The 13,372-nt window shown below is 31.0% G+C and overlaps 1 pseudogene; it reads left to right on the top strand.

Annotated features, from left to right (window-relative positions):
• Window positions 1–356: 356 nt before the first annotated feature.
• LOC108560865 lies at window positions 357–12,323 on the top strand (annotated as a pseudogene).
• The last annotated feature ends 1,049 nt before the right edge of the window (window positions 12,324–13,372 follow it).

The following is a 13,372-nucleotide window of genomic DNA, read 5'->3' as shown; positions in this document are numbered from 1 at the left end:
ACGTGATCAGTTTACGCGCATTTCGAGTGCTTTCCTCATCCAACAAACATTCGCTTTAATGAAAATAAATGGAAACAAATAATAGAAGGAAAAAAAAATAGAAATTGTCGCTGACATCACGCAAAGCAATGGATAAATAATAGTATCGCATTATTTTTTTTTTGTTGCCCCTCGATTTCATTACCCTATGAGTAATTTTGAAATATTCATCGAGATTTGCATAAAGCCGAAGAAGTGTGTGTGTGTGTGTCAACAATTGCGCCCGAAGCGAAGCGCATAATAACAATAATTTGAATCTGCCGGTAACAAAATGAACCTTGACGAAGGATTTTTTTTTATTTCGTTTTGCTGCAAAGATGGCCACGAGCGTTGCAGGACACGACGCGCCAATAGAACCTAATACATCTAAAAATAGTCGCGAGGAATGCACGTGTTTTTTTTTTACTTCGATTTGGCCGAAGGATAGACAAATGAAGACACGGTGCAAGAAGTAAGAGTAAAGAATGGATCGTGACGGTTCGAACCTCGTCACTCAATTTTCATCAATTAGAAGGAGAATAATAGTATGGAATAACTAATAGTAAAAAAAACTACCACAGGGCGATTACGAAACAATGGGAAAACGATCAATCTTCGCCTATTTTTTATTTTTTTTTCATTTAATCTTCGTCCTTGCTCGAGTCAATTTTCGATTAAGTTTTATTTATTTTTATTTTCTTTTCAATCCTTTTAATTGCTTGCTGATGGATGCCTTTAATATTTCCGAGTAGGCAAATGTTGATTGTCTAACGCTGTTTTATGGTTTCATTGTGAAAAGTGATTTGCGTTACGCAAAGGCAATTATATTGAGATATTCAGGAAGCGGTTTGGGCCCGTTTGATGTTGTCTTCTCTTCTCTCATCTCCTCCTCCTCCGCCAACGTCTTCACAAGCCAAAGACGTTTTCCTTTCCGGCTATGGAATTTTGATTGGATGCAATATTTCCGTCCGAACAAGAAGCAGATGGAATCCATTTAAATCGCACCAAAACTTTTACATCCACTCTCCAATACACATTAATAAGGAATTTCGTCTGCAAATGCATAAACCATTAAATTTACAAAAAAAACAAACCGAAATAATCCAAATCATCATTAACTATATGTACATTTTAATGAACCAACCAGGATTTGTTTTCTAAGTACATAAATCCTTGTTGTTATTATTATTATACTCCGATGGATTTCAATTATTTATGAGGTTTACGTTTAATGGCTGAATCATCGTTAGGTCAGGTTAGGATTTCGTAATAATTCCGTTTTAATTGCATATATTTTATAGAGTGAGCGAGCGAGAAATGACTTTGAAATAGAGTTGCTGAGCGTTTGCGACTTCTCGTGCCTTAATGACCTCACAGGAGATCTGTCTGTGAACGCAGGGAAATCTTAGAGGTCAAAAGCCAAAGGCCAGAGGAATGTCCATACGTTTTCTTAATTGCCTCACTTAGTGACGACACATGACACCCGTCAAATTTGAAATCTGTTTGAAGAAGACATCAAGTGTTTCTCAGAACGTTTGTTCCTAAAACTTAGATGATGCATTTTTTTATAAAACATTGAAATCTTACAATATTTAAACAAAGAAATTTTTGAAATTCATGTTTCACAAATTATTAATTATTATAAATTATTGTTATTACAAGAAGAATATATTCTATATTTATTAATAAAATAATAATTATAATTCTTTAAGACATTTTCCACTTAATTTTTCAGTTGAATTAAAAAGTATATTCTAACTAATCTTGAGTAATTAAAGTTTATCGATCACCTATCTGTTCTGTCTATATCAAGGGTCGGCAACCTATTTGAATGAAAGAGCCATTTCTAAGGTAATGTCTATTAAAAAATAGTCTAGGGAGCCGCACGTAACGCTACGATTATCAATTTTGCTAGTGAATTTAATTTTCCAATAAATCCATCATAGCTAACGTTAGATTTCAAAGTATAGATAGGAGTCGTAGTTCATCGTCCAAAGAGCCGCATGTGGTATATATGAGGTTTTGAATGAAAGAGCCTTTTTTAAGGTAATATCTATTAAGAAAAGTCTAAGGAGCCGCACGTATCGCCACGATTGTCAATATTGCTAGTGAAGCAGCAGTTTCTCATCAAAAGAGCCGCATGAAACCGGCACAAATGAGACTAAAGAGATCCGCAATCTAGTTATTTATATTTTATAAAGAGCCACACGTAGATACCAACATTTAAAGAATACTATCAAATTGTTTCCGATAATTAAAACTTCATCACTTTGACAAATTCTATTAAAATCTTATTATTAGAAATAATACATATACTAACAAAAACTACTATTGTAGCTATAAATTACTTCATAGCAAATAAAGTTATAAATTATGTAGTAAATATACAAGACTAGTTTCTTAAATTTAAATTAGGCTATCAAATTTTATAGGTTACTGAGCAACGTTGATCTAAATGTGAGCTTTTGTAAAGAATAACAACCAATTTATCAAATCAAAAAAAAAATGTCGGTGTTGTAATATCACCGATTATTATTACTTCATCTCAGCAGTTTGACAAGAAATTATTATAGAAACATGCCGTATAACAATAGAAGTTATTATTAAACAAATAAAAAATGGAACAAACTGTTCGGTTCCAAATCTTGTAGGTGTTTTTTTATTAGCCCAAACAATCAAGAAATCTTCCATCGAATGAGTCACTCGTTCTCGCTCTCTATCACGAATCTACTAAGCACGGATTGTTTTGTCATCATCCGTTGTGTCTCCTTATAGGTTTCGGAATCTCGAAAAAAAGTGACAAATTGTGGGCAGCTTATGCATGCAAAAAGAAAAACTAAACTAAATATATATAAAAAAATATAAATAAAAGGATCAAACGCGTAACAAATTGGATTGTTGTGTAATTTATTGTCGTCGCAGAATTTTTCGATAATTTGAATATATAATTAATGACCGTTTATGGGAGACATTATCGAAATGCAGGAACTGCGAACCAGGATTGACCTTGCCACGAATAGCAAAACCGTTGCATCTCGATCACCTTGTCTCGGCCGTTATCTGCATACCTATTTTTATTTGGTTTCGTTTTCCATAAATAAATCAATTTATTAAAATTGTGTGTGTGTGAATGCAACGAAGAAGGAGTTAGAAGGAAAATGAAAAAAAAGTAGGATAAAGTAGAAGAAAATAGACATGAATCTTCGGTGTGATCACAGCACTTTCCAACAAGCAACGTGGAAAGAATAATGCATCCACATTAAACGAGGTTCTTGTTATGTTAATTCATTAATCACGCGTACTCTCCACGCTTATTACTATTAACTACAACAGATACAATCCAATACCTTCTCTTCTCTTCCATCTAAGACTTCCATTACCGGTAAACAGTATTAACCGGTTTTATGATTACCGAAAAAAAAAAGAAGTTCTTCAATTACAAAATTACCGGTAATTTACTTGTTAACCGGTTTTGTCTAACAAATATTTACCATTGACTGGTAAACAAAAATGTGCCCTTCAAGTATGTATTAATGCAAGAAACGTACACGTAAATCCATAGGCTCGATCAATTATTTTTGTGCGTTGCGAATTCCGTGGGCGTATCGAATCCAATGCCAAAAGCAATCATTCATTCCTGATGTGGAGAAATCTCGGAGAAAGAAAATTACAAAGTTCGATCGGCGCCGTAGATCAGGCACCTCTAATCAAACACACATAAATATAAACTACGTACACACGCATATTTCTATGTACACGTATATGTTTGCGTTTGTATGTGAACGTGTGTGTGTCACAATGAATTATTGTTTGGTTCCCGCTACACACCGCAGGAAAAGCAAAAAGACTTTGCTTGTACCACAATAATCATTATTATTATCTATCAATTGATCTGTTCTAAAAGAGTTTATTATGCCAACATCATCATTTTTCTTCTTGATTCTTGATCGGTGCTCTATGTTCGCGTTTTTTTTTTATTAGTAATCAAATCCATCGGTTGGTGTTGTTCTACCCACACACTGTATAATGAGATTAGATGCGTAAGCTGTTTGAATCTTTAAACTGTCTATTGAAATAGCAAAATCTAATCAGATCATTTACTTTTAATCCTGCTGCTTCTTAAAGGAAGTAAAATGTAATAAAAATTTTAAATAATACAAAGATCATTAAATTATAGATGTAACCAATTAATTAAACTAAGAATGTTTTATATAATTACATTTTTATGATTCAGTTTATTTATTTTTAATCTAAGAACACCCACGCATATAGAAAAACTCATATTGTTACAAATTCATTTTTGCTATAATTTAGATCAATTAATTTTAAGAATTATTACATTTTTTTTTGCTTTGCAGACGGAGTAATTTGACGTGCGCGGTTAGAAAAAAAAAATTGGTCGGATATATCCGCCTATTCGCAAATAGTTAGTAATTTGAACTATTATTGACTTCTTCACATTGATGAACACCTATAATATAACTTCAGATAAAAATGAAAATAATCATTTGCATTAAATCAAATTTTCGTAAAGAACTAACAGTTAAAATTAAATATAATTTATAGATAATCATACAATTTTTGGTGATTAATAATAATTGTCTTATTGAGCTACGCTTTTGATCCATGTCTCATCATTAAACTGTGGAAAACTCATGTATTCCTTTTATTTCTAAGAACTATTTTATTTCGTTTTTCAACAACATATCATGATCACAGTTTATATTTTTGCAAAGTTCTTTCAACAGACGAGTATTAGATTTTATATAATTGTTAAATCTTACTAAAAAAACATGACGCCTTAGGCTGAAAAAAGTAGTGGCGCCTCGCTAGGAACTAAGTTTGATAACTGCGTCCCCAAAATTTGGGCGGATATATCCGCCTCTTCGCAAAGAGTTAATAATTGAAACCGTTATTGACTTCTTCATATTGATGAACATGATTAACACGTACAATATAACTTCAGATAAAAAATTCAAATAATTATTTGCATTGAATCAAATTTCCGTAAAGAACTAACAGTTAAAATTAAATATAATTTATAGATAATCATACATTTTTTGGTGATTAATAATAATTGTCTTATTGAGGAAATGAAAAGAATCTTTAAGATATCAGATAAAAAGCTACGCTTTTGATCCATGTCTCATCATTAAACTGTGGAAAACTTATGTATTCCTTTTATTTCTAAGAACTGTTTTATTTCGTTTTTCAACAACATATCATGATTACAGTTCATATTTTTGCAAAGTTCTTTCACCAGACGAGCACTAGATTTTATATAATTGTCAAATCTTACTAAAAAAACATGACGCCTTAGGCTGAAAAAAGTAGTGGCGTCTCGCTAAGAACTAAGTTTGATAACTGCGTCCCCAAAATTTGGGCGGATATATCCGCCTCTTCGCAAAGAGTTAATAAATTATAACGTTATTGACTTCTTCATATTGATGAACACCTACAATATAACTTAAGATAAAAAATGAAAATAATTATTTGCATTAAATCAAATTTCCATAAAGAATTATAAATAATTTTAACTGTTAGTAAAATTAAATATAATTTATAGATAATAATACAACTTTTGGTGAATAATAATAATTGTCTTATTCAGGAAATGAAAAGAATCTTTAAAATATCAGATAAAAAAGCTACGCTTTGCATCCATGTCTCATCATTAAAATGTGTGAAACTCATGTATTCCTTTTATTTCTAAGAACTGTTTTATTTCGTTTTTCAAAAACATCTCATGATCAGAGTTCATATTTTTGCAAAGTTCTTTCAAGAGACGAGCACTAGATTTTATATAATTGTCAATTATCACCAAAGGGCCGAGCACTTCTTGCAAAGACTTTAGAAGAGTCTTGGTAGCATGAACAAATCGTTACTCTTTAACTTTTGACTGAAACACACACTCCACACAAGTTTTTCAATTGTAAATCATTACTTTCAAATAATGAACTTATCTCCATGATGTATTCACCTTTCGTAGTATTTTTTAATACTCTACAAATCAAAAACTCTTTTCTGACGTCTTCTAATTAAATATATCTAACGAAAATTAGTAATTACAAACATGAACTAACATCGGTGCACTCTTGAAGTTGAAAGGAAAAGATAGATGATGCCTTTATTTCAGATAAAATTTGTTACATCAAATTTTGAATTGTGTTGTTGGATAAAGTATTCCAAGAATTAATTTAACAAATTTTAATAAACAAGGTTTCTGAAATTGTATAATGCCTCAACTATAGCTTGGCTTTGTTGTTCAAACATCCCAGTAAAATCCAACTTTTGTTTTTTCAAAGCAGTCTTATATCGTTTAAAAAAGTTCGAATCTTATATTTAATCCAAAAAAGCCAAGTGCAATATGTCGAATTATATAGTGTATAATTTGGAATTCTATAATTATTTCCATGTTTAATTTTGTTTAAAAATTTTAGTTAACATCAAATTAATAAAAAAACCGTGGATCTTTATTTTTTTCTAATATTATTTATTAAATTCTGCATTGTATATAATGTCGTTATTATATACTATTTAACATATATTTGAAGTTCTGGATATGCCGCAGGTGGAAATCAAATTAAAACCAGTCACGTATCTTAAAATAGTAACGTTTATATTTTAATTGTGAATGATCAGTTTGAAATTATTAATAAATATGTAGGATTGAAGACGGAGAGAATAACGGTAAAGAGCCATATTTTTCCTTTATTACGTACATATTTCATGTGCTTTATACATTTCTGTGTGTGTGTAGTTGTGTGTGCATAATCATGGCATGAGGTGATGTATAACATGTCGTGTACACAATTTGTAAAAAGACGTGCAATTCGCATCCGAGCACAGACATAATGCAATTTGCCGTTGGATGGTGGAAGGTGGTTCTGGGATAGGAGAAAAACAAACGGGGTTAGGACTTGGGATATTGACAGTCACGGCTTCGCATCCCATTTTCTGAAGGCCATAGGAGAATGCACATGCATTTCATCCAAATATGCCTCTTGCATTTGCACTTATCTTACTTATTATTATTATGTGCACTATACACATACACATCCAATGGACACGTTGTCTGTATTTCCAATATATACAAGACACACTTATACTTACACACATTAACATTCGCATTCGCACACACCGACACATGCTGAAACGTTTATGCAGTTAATATAATAATATAGTTTTATAAATAATCATTTATTATTTACCTTTTACTTTTCTTGAGCAAACATTCTCGGCGTACCAATTAAACTCCGCGGTGTGGGAAAGTTTACTTATTACTATTTTTAACCATATCAGTGGGCAAACCGCAAACGTGATATGATTTCTTACCAAGGAAAAGAAGAGGAGGCATACAAATAACGCGTACAGTTATTCCTCCTATTCTCTCTCAACCCCGTACACGGACGTTAATGATATTCAAATTTCCCGCGTTTCCCGTACGTCCCACGCAACGCCGCATGCATATTATGCAATTTGCATTACGATAACCCAACTTAATAAGTAAGCGAATACGAATTTTCTAGATGGAGCTACAATTTAATACCGTTATCATATTAATAATACGGCTACAGCAATGATCACAGACATAATAACAATAATAATATTGTGTATTACATTTCTATAACACGATTAATTGATACAAAGTATTATGGAAAACGCGTTATAAGGATTAGTACAAATCAGATTAATTCGTACTGCGTTATGATGAACTCAGAATTAATATAAATCAGTTTAATTTGAATGATGTGTCCAATCAAATTTTTAATCCATTCTTTATACATCGCCAACTAATGCATTTAAAGTAGATTCAAGTTTAGATTCTTTTGGACATATTTTTTAATTTTTCAGACAACGTTCTAAGAAAACCGTGTTCTATATGGAAGTATAATAAATCAAAGTTTTTGTTAATGGTTTATAATTGATTGTGAAATTTGTTATAATTTTTAATAAAAATCTATTATTAACGAAATAGTTAAAGATTCAAAGAAAGTATAAAAACAATAATACAGTACTGTGTCAACTATGGGAAAACTATTTATATTTGCACAAATTATTTACACTTTCAATACAATTATGAAATAGACACAAAAAAACAAAGATTGTTCTATTTGGTCAAAAAAAAAACACTGCTTTGAGAAAGTTTAAATGATGTTAAATTCATTAAATAATGAGAATTAATTGAATTGTTGTAAAAATTACTACTTTGTTCTATTTTTTTTATTATTTAATAATCAGGTCATTTTGACCTATTAGTAGTACTTGTGTTTCATTTATTTGTTTGTAACAGTTACGGCTTAAAACATACCAGGTGTACCAACCATTATTGGTTATAATTGAGTTAAATGATACTGAAACTGAAATTTTCATGTATTTGAAGTAATTGATAAAGCTGATATTTATCTTTGGAATGTACATGAAAAGTGTGGATGCAGGCGTATATTATACGAATTGGGATATTTGTAAATTATACTTTTCATATCTATTATGTAAAGCTATTATATATTGGTGACGTTTTTATAAGTAATATTTTTGAGTCTGAGTTTTTTTACGTAATATTTCATCATTTAAGGCAAGTGTACTAACAATTTGTTATGAATGAATCCAACAATACTGCAACTCTCAGAATACAATCTAAATGTTATTTGTTAAAAAAATTAGGTTAATTGGGTAATTTACGACCCTGATTTTACCGCATCTGAAACTTTTTATAATGTTATTTGTTCGACCAATTGAACTATTTTGCTCTGGTTAAATTATAGATTGCAAATAAAATGAATGAAACTATTATTTTTTTTTGTAAGTAATTGGATGCGGTTCAGTTGAAGAAGCAAACGATAATAGAAAAAAAAACAAGAGAACAACACAGTTTCTTTCCATCTTCGTCGGTCGTGCTGTATGAAAATCTCTTGTCGTCTTCGGAAGCCTCCGATAATTGGCCGTGCGGGATGTGTGAGAATTGTAGCCATAAAATCGATTTTCTCTTACCCAATCGAAACCGAATCACTATCATTATTTTAGGCCATCAACGACCGAGGAGCGAACGCACGTTTTCCCTATTACTTATACCAATATTTACATAACACAAATGCCAAACTTTTCCATCTCCGCTGCCGGTAATAATGGATGAAAAACAAAAAGAAAAAAAGTAGCAAGAAACCGGAGTTATCAACGTGTTGCGTAATCCCTGGGCGCATCGCATATCACGTAAATGATATATGGTACATGTGTAGCCTGTACAGTGAAACCTCTTGCATAAATCACTTGGCTAGCTACCAGAAGGCAATTAACAAGTGCTTTTTTCGCCACGTGCACACTCCCAGATCTCCGTGGATCGAGCAGAGAAAACACACTCAAACACAGAGCAAAAAAATGTGTACGATATGAATCCACCTTGTGCAATAAATGGAGATCAGAAACCAAACGCAAAACAAAGAAGGAGGACTCGTCTCTTTGTGCACAGTGGGAGTTGTACGTGTTCTGCTGTTATGAGCGTGCAAAAGTCTCAAACGAGGGCACTTTGAGAGTCCGTAAATCATGCATGTAACAATGGCAATAAATAAAGTATGCTAATTTCGAGGATTGGCGCGATCCCAGATGGGCGCCGACCAACAAAAAACAACAAAAAAACAAATAATGTCTGGATGTTGAAGGAAGAAGGTGAACAACGCAGCGCTGTTTGTTGTTACATCAAAAGGACTATCAGATGCGCGGAAATTGACCATTTTCGAACACTGATTTATGGTGCCTCTGCAGGAGTAACAGCTTAATTGGCATACACCTTGCAGATCCTGCAAGATCCACTGCGCATAGAAGAGAAACATCAGGTAAGGCAAAAAAAAAATGAAAAACGAGTAGCCGTGCATTAGAACCTCTCGAATAAATTATGTTTGGCATTTCGTAATTTATTGCACGCTTAATTACCTCACCACCGCGATAATCTTGACTTCATTGTATTTGGTCATCCACAAAGTTACTGTTTGCTCTTTTCTTATTTAAAAAAGTACAATATAAGTTATCCATAACTTAAGTATTACAATTTCACACTATACACAGTGCTCAATATAATTGGCTAAAGCCGTGTTTCCCAACATGTTAACAGTTAAACTCTGGATGAGTCCATTTTCGAATTGCTACCCTTAACAATTGACCACGTCAGGAAACACTGGACGAGTCCATTTTCTAATTGCCCCCATTATCAAACAAATTGACCCCCAATGGGCCATCGATCCTACGTTCAAAAACACTAGACTAAAGAATAAAATAACGACCCTTTTCATACTTTAACAATGTGCAGTAGATATTCTAAAGAATAACTAATTAAATCTTATAATAACAAAGTAGAAAGCTTTAATGTTCTAAATTTTCTTCTGAAACAAAAGTATAGAAAAAGTCTTAACTGAATAATTAAAATTATATTTTTTAACTGTAGTAAATCCTTGCTTTCAAAGAAACGCAAAATCCGAACTTTCTTTTATACCGCACATATTTTTAATAAAACAGAGAAATCAAGTTGCAGAAGAAATATCAAATATATTCAGAAGTTTATTTAATATAGAAACTTAATAATTAATAGTTTTAGTAAAATTTGTTACTTTTTAACAATTGTTTTATAATTTTGTTACTATTTTTACATATTTATAATTGGATTTATTTATTATCTGAGACGTTGATAAATCTCTTGAAAACATATCAAATCGCCGTACAGTATTTTTAATTCTCTATAAACAATTTCGTAATTTAAAATGTAATTAAGATTTTACTTATAACATTGATAATAAATTTAAAAAAAAAATGTGGTGCCAAAGTTCAAAAGTGTATTAAGTTTAACAGTGACGGAACTTTAAATTATATATCTCATAGATTACTTACATAAGAGTTTCGTGGTGCCACTTTTTGAACCAATGAAACGTTAGAAACACTGCAAATACTTAACAATATTATTAATTTTTTTTAAGCGCATAATCGTCACCATTTTTTACATGCTGCGATAATAATGCATAAATAATCGCAGTTATGTGCGATTTTATTAATTGTACAGAGTTCGTCAGTCGGCATAAGTAAAAATATAGTAAAGTGTATAGTAAATAAAAATGAATAGTGTAACTATATTTATCATAACAATAAGTGTATTAATAGTAAAATGTGCTTCCGAAGACTACGACTTTTTTGATACTGAAGATACTGAAGATACATACGATCCATTTGATGATTTGAGAAATTATAAGGGAATAGGAGAATTGTATATTGTAGGCTGGAACATCTCTGAAATCCCCGAGAGAGCTTTTCCCAATATAACAATACATAATCTTTTTATGCAACGAAATAAGCTTCGTGAACTTAATAATCAAACGTTCGAAGGGATATTTTCACTATTGTATTTAAAGTTGGACGACAATGAAATATCTAAATTGGGAATCGATTCAATACCGATCACAAAAAATATATCTCTAGCTAATAATCATATCAGTGTTTTGGATGGTACTATATTTAAGAACATTACCCACTTGGAAACTCTAATATTAAGTAATAATACGATAACTAGTATTTCTGATGACACTTTTCTCAATTCAAATTTAGAAACTTTATCTTTAGATTACAATTACATTGATAAAATGCCTATAATCAATCAAAGTCGTGTTTTAGATAGTCTTAATTGTAGTTTTAATAAAATCTATTCAATTAAGCCGAGATCCATTCCCAGAGCCAGAGACATTTATTTAACAAATAATTTGATACATTCATTAAGAGAAGACATGTTCCAAGATATTACAGTCGTTCGTAAACTGTACTTGAATCATAATACTATTCACGTTGTTGGAAGTGCAGTGTTTCTCGGGGCATCATTTGATATCTTAGATCTTGGCTATAACAAGATCTTTGGGAATCTAAGCCAGGACATGTTTAAGGGAGTTAAACATATAGATGCATTGAATTTGACGCACAACAGTCTGTATTATTTGGAAGACAATTCGTTGCCCTCACTAAAAAGTATCGACTTAAGCAACAATTTAATTAGAAATTTAACCAGCGGATCATTTTCAAATTTTCTGGAATTGGAGCACATTGACGCTGACTATAATTGTTTGATGTCAATAGATTTTCCAAACCTGTCAAACATTAATATCTCGGGAAATAACAGTAAATGCTCCTTCGAAAATCCCACCGAGGATATGTCAAATTCTGATATTGAACTCCCAAAAGTAAGAGACATTGATAACTCAGGATTAGATACGAATGTCCCCCTTAGAAATCCGAAATTCCGAATGATGACAATGCTAAGAATAATTAATTTCCGCCTGGTGAGTATTTCTGAGTATTTTTTAATATTAGTTTTCTATATTTTATTATATAATTTTATTTTAAAGCAATGTTACATGTCCATTTTTTGTTACATGTCCAGTAAATGGAATGAATTGAATACGTTGGTGAGTTTGTACACTTCATGAATTCACCTATACGATGCATTCAAGATGGAAAAATTTTCAAGGAATTTAAGGTGTTTTTTCTATATAATTATTAATAATATAAAAATAACATATGGAAAAACACAGGAACATTAATTTTAGAATTCAACATAGCATCAAATACATAACTTCAATATTGTTCTAAGAATAAATTCAATATTTCGAATTATTTTATATTGCTTATAACAATTGCTATAACAATTTAAATTTATATTATGTAATCATTTACAATAAACATATTATGCTTGTGAATTGTTTATTTGTTTTCTTTCAGCAAACCCTTTGTTACTCGCATGGCTTCTAATAAACTCCGTTAAATATAACGTTTGTAATTAATTTATATAGATATATAATCATCACTGCTATTGTTTGATTGTCTTTGATGATTTAATTGCTAATTTTTTTAATAATTATGTAAAATATCAAAAATGTACTATTATAAAATATAAAAATTAAAAAAAAAACTGTTATGCAATTTTAAGATTTTAAATCTTTAATCAATTTGTGCACTTACTATGTAATTTCATATATTACAAAAACTTATGAGAATTCAATTATTATTAGAAATATAAACTTTTTTTTAACTAGAAATAAAAAACGAAACTTTAACCAAAAATTATTTACCATTCAATTCATGAAGATTAAATGAATTCGAAATATATTATGATTCGTTCGGATTCGGTTTTCCTTCAGCAATTGCGCAAATCGTGTCGTGCCATGATTTGTTTGCATCTACAATTGCGTGTTTTTTTTTGTGTGCGTTCGGATAATTGTGATTGCATAATCGTCGTCGCGCTGTCGCCAGAATGCAAACCGTTAAAGTCGTTGCCATGGTGATCGTTAGATGCATGTAGAAAGAAGTCAAGTGTTAGTGGAGATATTTC

This window comes from Nicrophorus vespilloides, unplaced genomic scaffold, assembly GCF_001412225.1.
Source record: "Nicrophorus vespilloides isolate i.1.1-1 unplaced genomic scaffold, Nicve_v1.0, whole genome shotgun sequence".
Lineage (NCBI taxonomy): Eukaryota > Metazoa > Arthropoda > Insecta > Coleoptera > Silphidae > Nicrophorus > Nicrophorus vespilloides.
The sequence above is the reverse complement of the archived record's forward strand: the minus strand, read 5'-3'. Positions and strand labels throughout refer to the sequence as shown.